Genomic DNA, 12,483 nt, shown 5'->3' on the forward strand with positions numbered 1-12,483 from the left:
AATGCATTGTGTACCACTTGGTCCTGTGCAACACACATACACACCTCATCTCTAAAGGAATTTGAATGTCCTATTTAAAATATATATAAAACATACAATATTTTTGCAACATTAGAGGAAATAATCTCAAGCTAAACAGCCTCTGGAAAAAATGGAATCCACAAAGCAGAAAAAATTATTAAACAACTGGGAGAAACATACTAATACTTTTAGTGGGAGGGTGCTCTGTGCCTATGGTGCAGAAATCTTAAAATCCCGTTCTGCCTCCAGCACTCTCTACTGGAAGGAAGAAAGAATGCTTCAAGGAAAAGTTTTAGCGGGAAAAGCCAGTTTTCACCCCTTGAGAGTAGATGATTATGGCCAAACTGCAAAATTTGCATAGCTGCTACTGGGATGCCAATCCAACACTGCATAGAAAGAAACAAAAAACATTTTCCTCATTTATGATCCTACAATATCAAGAAATTTGTTCCCTGTATTCAGTATGTGCATGCTGCAAACGTGATGTATATTCCGCAGGTATTATATATATATTCCGCAGGTATTATATATAAAGTCTATTTTTAAAAAAGGCAGGAGAAATATTCATTGCTATTTTTTCTTCCCTATTGGTTGCTGAAATAGCTTCATTCCTCTTCCTGAGGCTGGATCAACAAACGGCAGACCCACTAGAAAGCTGAAGCTTCAACAAAGCATTTTTGTTCTCATTTTGAAACATGGAGAAAATTTGAAAGTGTGGTAGACCTTGAATAATTTTTAGAAGACTGTGTTCATGAAAAGGTAGCTAAGCTAAAGGTAGCCAATGGGATGAGGCCAGATGGGACACATCTAAGGTTATTGAAGGAACTTAGATTTTTGGCAGCTCTGCTTTTTATAGAGTCGAGAGGTGGTCCTGGAAGATTAGAGAAGGGCAGATATGATGCCTCCCACAAAAGCAGATGTAAGGAGGTTGGGAACTATAGACCAGTTAAGTCTGACCTCTGTGGTGAGAAAACCTTTCTAAGATAGAGGACAGTGAGTTTCTGGAATACAATGGATTGCAGGATCCGAGGCACATTGTTTTACTAAAAGTAGATTTTGTCAGACAATCTGATTAATTTCTTTGATTGGGAGGAGTGTTAGATGTGGTGCACTTAAATTTTAGTAAAATCTTTGACAGTTCCACATAGGCAACATAAATAAACTAAGTTCCCACAATAGGGGCTTTAAAGTGAATGGGTTACAAACTGGATGAGTGGAAGGCAACAAACATGTAGTGGTGAACAAAGTTCATTCTGAGAAAAAGGACATTATTAGTAGTGTGCTACAAGGCTCAGTTCTTGATCCTTTTCTGTTACCATTTTTGTAAGCTGATATTGTAGAAGGACTGTCTGTTAAGGTTTGCCTCTTTCCAAATGATGCCAAAATCTGCTATAGGTTAGACATCCCTGATGGTGTGGATAACATGAGGAGGAACTAGCAAAGCTTGCAGAATGGTCCAGAATCTGGGAGCTATGATTTAATGCTAAAAAATGCATTTGAGCTGCAAAACCCCAAGGGAGTTGGATAGTATACGGATGATGAACTTCTGTAGAAGAAGAAGAGCAGGTCTTGGGGGTGATTGTATCTAACGTCTTAAGGTAGCCAAACAGGTAGAAAAGGTGACAGAATGCAGAGATTGGAATTGGGATGTCCAGGTCAGGATGTACCCTGCTCTGGTGGCATTTTAAAGCCTTGTCTGAAATATCTGCAGAGGTGCACATGCATTTGCCAGCATATTCAGCAGTAGCAGCTATTTTACAAAGATATACATTGGAAAAAATGAATGGCATGAAAAAGGCAGCTTCCGTGTGATGCCAGCATTCCTCCCCCTGAGGGTCGCCTGATCCTTTAACATTGCTTTTGACACGTAACCACTTGTAACCACTCGCCTCCACCTACCCTCCTCTCTTCCTTCCCGTTCACATTAATCGATTTGATTTGCTTACTTTATTTATTTTTTGTCTATTAGATTGTAAGCTCTTTGAGCAGGGACTGTCTTTCTTCTATGTTTGTGCAGCGCTGCGTACGCCTTGTAGCGCTATAGAAATGCTAAATAGTAGTAGTAGTAGTGATGGTGTTGGCATTTACACATGGAAATGGCAATTTTGCAACTTCCACATGTAGCTATCCCATTTTACAAACCTTCATATGAAAGTGCTGCCAATTATGTAGTAAGGCTGCAATTTTATTTTGATTTCATTATGGAGGTGGAATTAATCTAAATAGAAGCAAGGAGAGTGACTCCCTCCCCCTTAATCTCTTGTACAATGCCATAGCTGAAACAAGCACTCTTTAAAAGCCTATGCATGCTTCTGCGCCAGTGTAAAATCAGATGTGGAAATTCTTCCCCATACACATGTATTCCTTTTGTAAGATGCAAAATACTTGTGTAAATTTTTTAATCTTGAAATCTCGTGTGATGTGGATCTCAGTGTAAAGGGCAGTTTTCTGAAACTGGCATGAGATATACATATGTAAATGCCACTAATTACATGTGAATATGTTTCTAAAATAGTGGCCTTAATACATTGTCTTAGGAAAATATCATGTGAAAGAAAACTAGATTTCACTAATTAGCTTTCACAGATTATGCTAAAATCCTTTTCTGTACATGCGCATCAGCAATGATAGTCTCTCGTGGGCTGTGTGAGAACTCTATCAACTTTCAGTATGCAGATGTTAGAAACATCACAGAAGGCAAAACTGACCTTGAAATTGAAAATACAATACATTTCTGCTCCTAGGTAAATTAATTTGCCAATGACAGACTGAGCATGGGACACAAATTTTGTTTTATCTTAATTATGCTTCCTATAAATTTACCAGATGGGAAAAGGGCAGGGGTTCGAGGGAGAGAGGAGAAGTGCAATAATTAATACTGATGTTCTTGATTCCTAATTTATGACTATTGGCAATATTTCAATAGCAATAGCTGCTAACAGATTTTAAGTCATTGACCTATGCATACTAACTCCTATGACCACGTTTGTTCTAGTTTAAGTTAATAAATATTTGAGTTGGTTTTAAATGCTGCAATGAGTGATAAACACCCTGAGATTTTCTGTATGTGTTAGTCTTAAACTAGCAATAAAGGGCAAAGTTCATCAAAAATCCCCTTTATTTGTACAATAATCCTTGACTTCCTTAACACTCATGTCACATCAGAAGTTCATCTATTTATAACTGGGTCACACTTTCACATGGCTGGCTTAAGATTCACATTTGGTAGGTACTCCCCTGCTCAAAAGACTTTCAATACAAGTTTGGACATTGAAGTGACCCTGGAGCCTCAGTGCGAGAAGCAAGATTAGAACAATGGCTCACCTGGTTCTTATCCTAACCCTCTAACCACTAGGACACCCTTCTATTCCACAGAAATTAGACTGGATGGAAACAGCATATCGCCTTAGCAGAAATACAGTAGAAGTCCAGAAATCCGGATCACCAGAGAATCCAGACCCTTCAAATTTTCTTGCGGACCACCCAAGAATCCAGACCCCCTTCCCTCCCTCCCTCCCAACAGTTCAGCTTCTCATCCCAACCCGTGTGCTCTCCCTCTGCACCCTGTCCTTCACTTATTCTCTCAGGCCTCCAAGGTCCCCGGCATGGCTATGCCTCCCCCCTTGCCTCCCCCCATGATTCGGTGTATCCCCCCCACCCCCCCATTCCCAACCCTGCCTGGTTAATTCTTCTGTAATCTGAAGACTTAAAGTCTTTGCAGTGCTAGCAGCAGCCTTACACACTGGCTGCCTCCTGCATGCACTGGACCTTTCCCCTTTGACAGGTATCGCCCCTTCTGAAGATAGGAAGATGCACCAAAAGTGGTTGTATGGGTCAGAGGGGAAAGTCCTGGTGCATGCCAGAGGCAGCTAATGAATAAGGCTGCCACTGGCACTGCGCAGATTTCAGGTTAAAGAGGGAGAAGTCAGATAGGGCCGGCAATGGGGGGAAAGATGCCGGATCGTGCGAGGAGGGAGGGAAGGAGGAAGAGAAGAGAGGGAAGGAAGGGGGAAGCGGAGCCACGGGGGGGGGGGGGGGGGGGGATTGGGTGCCTGGGAGAGTGATGCAGCAGAGCTGCCTGAGAATCCAGAAAATCCAAAAATCCAGAATGACCCGATCCCCAAGCAGTCTGGATTTTTGGACGACTTCTATAGTATTACAGTCTGCCATAGATGGAATTCATGTATACAAACAGCATGGAGTAAATTCTCAAAAGGTGCCTAACTGATGCCAGTTAGGCACACTTATGCTACTACTCTATGAAGCCTGCGTGCTAATCACAGGCACACCCCTGGCTCACCCATGCCCCTCCCAGCTTCCCATTATGTATGCCGGATTTAGCACACAGACTTTATAAAATGACGACTAAGGGCACATACACGTGCAAAAGTCAACTGGTGCTAATTAGTGGCAATTATTACTTGCTAAAGCCAATTAAATAGTTAATTTGCATGCATAGATGCCCTATTCTGTAACATGCATATGCAAAGTTCTGCACTAAGCTTTTCTTAGCATGTGCATGTTATAGAATCTGGGGGCACATGTGCAGTGCCAGAAGTGAATCAGTAATCATACCCTATTGAACCTTTTCCAGGCCATAAGACTGACTATCAAGCACCGACACCCCTGGATGGATTGAAGAAAAAAAATTCCTGGATGACAATGAGGGAGAAACCAGAGACTTCTAATTTTGGTCCACATGCCTTTTCAGTAGTAGTTCAGCCTAGTGACACTATATTATGCACTTTTTAACAGAACAATTTTATTTCTTCATACATGCTAGGACAGGTAGTCCTGGGGGTTTAGGGAGGTTGTGGTATGCAGCCATAAAACAGTACAGCTTTTGCGTCACATCAAGGATCAGATTTATAAATCAAGGGCTGCTGCGACTCAGTAAAGATCAGAAGAGCTCAAAATTGTGTTTGCTGTAAGGGGCTAAAAGAGTTAACTTAAATCTACTTTCACCAGTTATATTACAACAAGTCCCCAGTTGCAAATGCCTGTTCTACTACTTACTACTACTACTTATCATTTCTATAGCACTACTAGACGTACGCCGCACTGTACACTTGAACATGAAGAGACAGTCCCTGCTCGACAGAGCTTACAATCTAATTAATTAGCTTTAAAAATATATATATATACACACATATACATATACAGAGAGCCTCCCATAGTCCCAGCAATCACAGTTTCGGCTTTGTAGCAAGATTAAGAACATGGGCATTAGGCATTATTCAGTTAGTGTACTAAATTTGCTCTGCTCTGTGCTAATATGTTGAAAGATTCCCAACTGTTATTAACCGAACATTATCTGTGCCTGACTTAGAAACAGGTGTGAGATCAACGACAAAGCTGGAAAATCATGAGAGGTCCAGGGAGGATGATCACTTCCATTTACTCCTCTTAAAGATCACTGAAAATTTATAGAGTGACCCAGATATTAACAAGGATAATATATAGTTCCCATGACAATAACACCAAGACAGAATAATTTTTCCATGAAAGGCATCAAGAATAGAGAAAAGGTGCTGTCGTCACCTGTAACTTACAAGGCTGCTTTATACAGGGAGAGGAAGTGTGTAGATGAACCAGTATATTCTATATATGAACTAGAATAGATAGCAAAGACTCCAGAAAGCTGAAACCGAATACCTTAATCTGAGCATTTTTAAAAATCTTCCGCCAACTACAGCACTGGAAAGCAAGGCACAACACTGCCTGTCAATACGACTGATGAACTGATGTAGGGTTTTGATCTGCTAGTGGTGGAAAAAAAAAAGATCCTTCCTAACATGTTATCACTGGCTTTCTTCCTGCCTCAAAATTCAGTGGCATCACCAATTCAAACAGCCATCTCCGTGCCTTTCATCTCTTGGCAGTTCACCAGTTGAGTGATCTATTGTTTTCTGCTCATAATTCATTTCTTAAGTTCAGCTCAAGACTAAATCATTGTCTGTTAATAGTTTCTCTTCAGCTTCTGCCTAGACTTTTTTGTTGTGGTCCTTTTAACTGTTTAACCGCAAGTCATTGGTTGAAGTCTCAATTCTCTTCCGTGCTCTGCATAATAGCACTACAGTTAAATGTCCTTAGTACAATATTAATGCTAAATCATATCAAAATAACTCTGAAAGAATCTGCAAAATTCCTCCTCACTGGGAAAACTGAAAAGTGCACCATGAGAATTTCATATGGCATACAGTACTGCATTTCCAGTTCTGGCCCTTAGGTCAGTTTGATTTTTTGGGTATTAGCAATGAATATACATAGCAGATAGAAATCAGCATGGACCATCCAATCTGCCCAATAAGGGCTTAGGGTTGTAACTGCCGTTTTATGCATGTTACTTCCCTCCGTGCCTTTTATCGAGGCATTGGATTCCGTTCACTTGCCATTTGGGGATCCTCTGTGTCTTATCCCATGCATTTTTCATCTTCTCTGGGAGGACATTTCAGGCATCCACCATCCTTTCCATGAAAAAATAATTCCTGATGTTCTTTTTAAATTTATCTCCTTACAGCTTTACTTAATGTCTTCTAGTTCTAAAATTTCACCTTCTTCGGTTCATTTGTTGATGAATGCATTTCAGGTATTAAACATCTATAGCAAGAATCAAGCAATAAGGGAAGGGGAATGGGACTTGATATACTGCTTTTCTGTGGTATTTTGCAACTACATTCAAAGCGGTTTACATATATATACAGGTACTTATTTTGTACCTGGGGCAATGGAAGGTTAAGTGACTTGCCCAGAGTCACAAGGAGCTGCAGTGGGAATCGAACCCAGTTCCCCAGGATCAAAGGCCACTGCACTAACCACTAGGCTACTCCTCCATAAGTAACCATGGGTGCCTCCAACAGAACACCTTTCATCTTCCCTCAGAAACAAGAACAGGCTGTCAACTGTTGCTTGAGAGAGCTAAGAACCAACTCTTGATTCAGAAACCTTGCGGAAAGGCCAAGATGGAAGGCATATCCTCCTGCCAGGGAAACAGACCACACAAGTGTAAATCAGTACTCAAACAGGTACTAGTCTCAAACTTATGCCAATGACATACAGTTCTTGCAGGTCTTTGTAAGAGTTGCTGGGATAGATGCTACGTAGCCCTCATACTTTATTCAGACTCTCTCAAGGGTCAATATATAAGCCAGAAGGGATATGGGTCTTTCATGAGAATTGGCCCCTGCCTCAGGTCACCTGGGACCCTTGGCAACTGCAACAGGGCCCTCACCAACAGCCAAACTAGATCTACATGACATGGCCAATGAGGCTAGTCCAGAATTACTATGATAGTTAGAAACAAACAATGTTTCACAATCATCCGAAGCACCTGACCATTAGAAGCCATGGAGGGAATATGTATGGGGGCTCTTTCCTCAGCCAGGGCAGCAACAGAGCATTGATTCCAGCCATTCCTTTTTCTCTCCTGCAACTGAAAAAGAAGGCAGACCTGATGTTCTGATGACACCATCAGTTGGAAAGCTGGAGATCCCAGCATTTCACCACTAGCTGGAAAGCTGAGAGGTTCAGCTTCTACTCTTCTTGGTCCAGAATCTGCTTGCTGAGACAAGCCACCTTAGAATTCTTTAGTTTTGCAATATACATTATGTAGGTCACCAAAAAAGTCACTTCCACCCAAATGCATAGCTATCTGATCTCCTGTGCCACTGCTACACTCCTGGTGTACCCCCCCCCCCTACACAAACACATACACCCATTGCACTAGCATTGACAGGCATCACCCAAACTGCCTTTTCCTTAAACAAGGGAAGAAACTGCAACAGGGCCAAGCGAATATGAATGGCCCTTGCATTCAGAAGACAGATAAGCCAAAATGTATCCAAACTCAACCAGTACATAGGTGCATAAGTATTGCCACACTAGGACAGGCCAAAGGGTCCATCAAGCCCAGTTTCCTGTTTCCAACAGTGGCCAATCCAGGTCACAAATACCTGGCAAGATCCTAAAAAATGTCAATACATTTTATGCTGCTTATCCCAGAAATAAGCAGTGCATTTTCCCCAAGTCAATTTAATCATGGTCTATGGACTTTTATCCTTTAGGAAGCCATCCAGACTTTTTTAAACCCCGCTAAGCTACCTGCCTTTACCACATTCTCTGGCAATGAATTCCAGAGTTTAATTACACATTGAGTGAAGAAACATTTTCTCTGATTCATATTAAATTTACTACTTTGTAGCTTCGTCGCATGCCCCCTAGTCCTAGTATTTTTGGAAAGAGTAAACAAACGATTCACGTCTACCCGTTCCACTCCACTCATTATTTTATAGACCTCTATCATATTTCCCCTCAGCCGTCTTTTCTCCAAACTGAAGAGCCCTAGACGCTTCAGCCTTTCCTCATAGGGAAGTTGTCCCATCCCTTTTATCACCCTTCTCTGTACCTGTCAAACTTGAGAGTTCTTGTACCAAGTAGAGTGCTGCTGAGCCCAGTACCCGGGCCAGGTTCTGCTTGGCGGCTGGACAACCCTGGGTTTCACCTGCGCTGACCGCTGTTCCCTGAGGTTGAGCCCCTAGGTGCGGGCAGCCTGCAGGACTTATGGGACGGAGCTGGAAGCGGGGTGATGAATGTATCAGACAGGCAGGCAGCAGGTCAAGAGAGTAATCCAGGCACAAGCAGCAGTCAGTAGGCAGACGGCAGGAAAGAGAGTAATCCAAGTACAGGCGAAAGTCAGTAGGCAGGTGGCAAGCAAGAGAGTAATCCAGATTTTTTTATTTATTTGTAGCATTTGTATCCCACATTTTCCCACCAATTTTCAGGCTCAATGTGGCTTACATTTGACGTAATGGCGGTTGCCATTTCCAGTTAACAGAATTACAAATGGTATTGCGTTCAGGTGCATACATACTATGATATCCCCTTCCTCACTCAGGGTGACCTGGTTCTCAACATGCAGATCATATGCAAATTAGTGTGCTACCCCTTCTCGCTCAGGGTGACCTGGTTCCCACTAAGCAAATTAAACAGGTCTCACCAACTGCATCTTTCTCAGGCAACTCTTTATTCCAGCCCCTGGGCACACTTCTTCTAGCTTAATACTTTAGGCTTTCATAGATCTTCACATTGAGCCTCCCCACACAGATACATGGGCTCAGTACTAGCTTCAATACTTTGGGGACTTCTAACCCCAGGCTTTGCAGCCTGCTTCTCTCAGTACTGGGACACACAGCCCCCCTTCTTTGTGGACACATAGTCCTGGACACACAGTCCTTCCTTCTTTGGACACACAGTCCCCTCTTTGAACACACAGTTCTGGACACACAGTCCTTTCTTCTTTGGACACACTGTCCTTTCACTGAACACACAGTTCCTATAAGTACTGAGGACACACAGTCAAACACTAATGCTTTAGGGACTTCTTACCCCAGGATTTTCAGCCTGTTGATCTCCTTTGAACCCACAGTCCCCCACAAGTCCATAGGGTTAACCAGTATCTCCCAGGGGGATCTCTCTTCTTCTGCTGCCAGCTCACCTCTCTTCCTTTCACAACTCAGGTGGGGTATAAAGTGGTTAATTAGCTACACAGGACCCAGCCCATAACCTCCTACACCTGTGGACATCCCAGGGCTCTCCCCAGTCCTAGCGACCTCCACCTATTCTCCTACTAGCGCCCTCTAGTGGCCTACCCCGGATAGGATACCCTCTTACTTATCACAATACATGGTAACATACAGTAGGCAGGCGGCAGGCAGAAGGGTAATCCAGGTACAGGCTAAGTCAGCAACGAGGGACCACTAGATAAGAAGCAGATTATAGAGTTAGAAACACCTACCAAAGTAGAAGACGAAGCATGGAGTCCAGGAAGAGCTCAGCTGATAAAGTGCTGGTGTCTGACATCAGCAGGGAGAAGGGGCACAACCATAGGACAAGAGCAGGGGAAGGAGGAACCGGAAGACCAATAGGAGAGAAGCAAGGGAAGCCAGGCAGTGAGAGAGCAGAAACAGGTGCATGGAAGCAAAGCAATTAAGGAGCCTGTAACCACCGTTCTCTGAACAAACCCTAAGAGGACTACACACACATGGCTCAGACAGTGCCAGTGAAGTGTGCGTGTCGACAGGACCCCGCACAGCCTGAGGACGCCGCTTGCGTTGAGGTAGGGGACATGACAGTACCTTTTCTAATTCCATTATATCTTTTTTGAGATGCTGCGACCAGAACTGAACACAATATTCGAGGTGCGGCCGCACCATGGATTGATAAAAAGGCACTATGACATTCTCACTTTTGTTTTCCAGTCCTTTCCTAATAATACCTAACATTCTATTTGCTTTCATAGCCGCCGCAGCATACTGAGCAGAGGGTTTCAACGTATCATCAACAACGACGCCGAGATCCCTTTCTTGGTCGGTGTCTCCTAACGTGGAAACTTGCATTACGTAGCTATAGTTCGGGTTCCTCTTTCCAACATGCTCACATTAAACATCATTTGACATTTAGATGCCCAGTCTCCCAGTCTCATACAGTCATCTTCTAATTTTTTACAATCCTTTTGCGATTTAACAACTTTGAAAGTTTCCACTGAGTGGCTAAAAGCTGTTGCAAATGTCCTTCCGCCCAGTGAAATAGAAGGCATGCTTCCATTGCCATAAGAAGACAGCGAGTGCCTCCATGCCTTTTCACGGAATCCTCTGCCATCATGTTGACTGAGAGAACGAGCAAGTTTGCCCTCCAGAATAGATTGAAAGGCTTGAAAAGCACTGTTCACTACTCTGAGCCCATGTCAATTGGACAGCCACAGCTTAATGATGGCATTTGTATGCAAATGACCTCATTAATATGTATTAATGTCATTCATATGCAAATTGACTCATTAATGTTTATTAATGATGTCATTCACATGCAAATTGACTTTGTGCGGGTTTTGGGCTGGCTTTGGGCGTGACAAATATTTTCCATTTGGCAACACTGGCCAGAGTGGGGATAAGCAGGCCCAGGGAAGTAAGAACTTAAGTTCTAACATACGCCTTTTACGATGTATGTTTAGCTACTGTGATCTGTCTGAGGAAAGCCAACCTTTCAGCCTTGTTCTGAAATCTGGCTGGAGCCAGATCTGGAAACCTAGGGTTAGAAGCTACAGACTGTGTTTGGGGCATGGCATGACTGCCATGGATGGTGGTTTAGGCCCTGTCAGCCACAGGTCCATGTTGAGACTTTTCATAGAATTAAAGAGACTTTAACTGATGTTGTGAAGTAATAGGCTTCAGGATTAAGTGAATAAAGTGCTTGTCCTATTTTATAACCTTGTCCAGCTGTGCTATTTTGAATGCCTGCCCTCAATCCCTTACTCACAGTATCACACCTCATTATTTTAATATACAAGATTTTTATGTGTCTCAATCTTTAAATGTACGCAATTCAGTAATTCTGATTTTAAAATGGTTCAATCTGCTTGAAAACACTAAACTATAAAACTCATTGAAAATATGTAAAAATGATTGGAATCAATAGATGCAGTTCAGCTAATTTAAAAATCCTCTAATTTGGAATTTTTGGACTTTGGGAAATGCTAAAAATTGCTTTAAAAATGTTTAAATTGCCATGTGTTCTAGCTTATGCATTCCAGTGACATCAGTATGTGTCCCAACCATGGGAAAGGTAAGTAAAGCATATCTAGAGCTGGGAATCATCTGAAATATAAAAATAAAGAGGAATTCAAATGTAATTTAATAAAAGGAAATTTAAACCATTATTTCACCTCTAAACCTTGTAAAACTTTAATAAATAAATTATTTTAAAACATATAGGGGTCCTTTTACTAAGGTGCACTAACAGATTTAGCACACCCTAAGAATTAGGGTGCGCTAAATGATAAGATGCCCACAGGAATATAATGGGCGTCTTAACATTCAGAGCATGCTAATCATTAGCATGCACAAAATCAATTAGTGCACCTTATAGAAAGTAAAAAGGAATTAATAGCAACTAGGATAAAAAAAATGAAAAGCAGCATGCATTTCACTATCAATAAGTAAATTAAATGTATAATAAAAGGCACCTAAATAAAGATAATTATGAAAACACTGACAGATCTGTGTCCAAGTTCAGTCCATAGGGTGAGACAGTCTTGAACATGAAAATGAAGCATTGTTTTGTCTTTAGTAGTCAGGGGCGGACTGACCATTTGGGCAACCAGGCAGTGCCCGAGGGCCCAGCGGTTCTGGGGGACCAGAGGCTCTGCCCGGATACCCGCCGCTCTCCCTACTCCCACACAATACCCTCCCTGCCACAGCTACCACTGCTGCTGCTACAGCACTGGCAGCAAAAACAGAAAAAAAAAAAAGATTGCAGAGCTGCACTGCTCCTGCTCGCGGCTGCCAGTCCCGCCTTCCTCTGACAATTTCTTTTTCTGGGACAAGCCAGTCAGCCGCGAGTGGGAACAGTGCAGCCCCGTGATCTTTTTTTACTATTTTTGCCGCCAGTGCTGAAACAGCAGCAGGGCAG

At 42.5% G+C, this 12,483-nt stretch overlaps 1 protein-coding gene across 1 annotated transcript in view; it reads right to left on the reverse strand.

Moving 5' to 3' along the window:
• The window catches only part of CDKAL1 (CDK5 regulatory subunit associated protein 1 like 1), a 1,735,794-nt gene that overhangs the window by 509,549 nt on the left and 1,213,762 nt on the right, over positions 1 to 12,483 (reverse strand). The gene's annotated exons all lie outside the window — the stretch shown is intronic.

This window comes from Microcaecilia unicolor, chromosome 1 (assembly GCF_901765095.1).
Source record: "Microcaecilia unicolor chromosome 1, aMicUni1.1, whole genome shotgun sequence".
Classification (NCBI taxonomy): domain Eukaryota; kingdom Metazoa; phylum Chordata; class Amphibia; order Gymnophiona; family Siphonopidae; genus Microcaecilia; species Microcaecilia unicolor.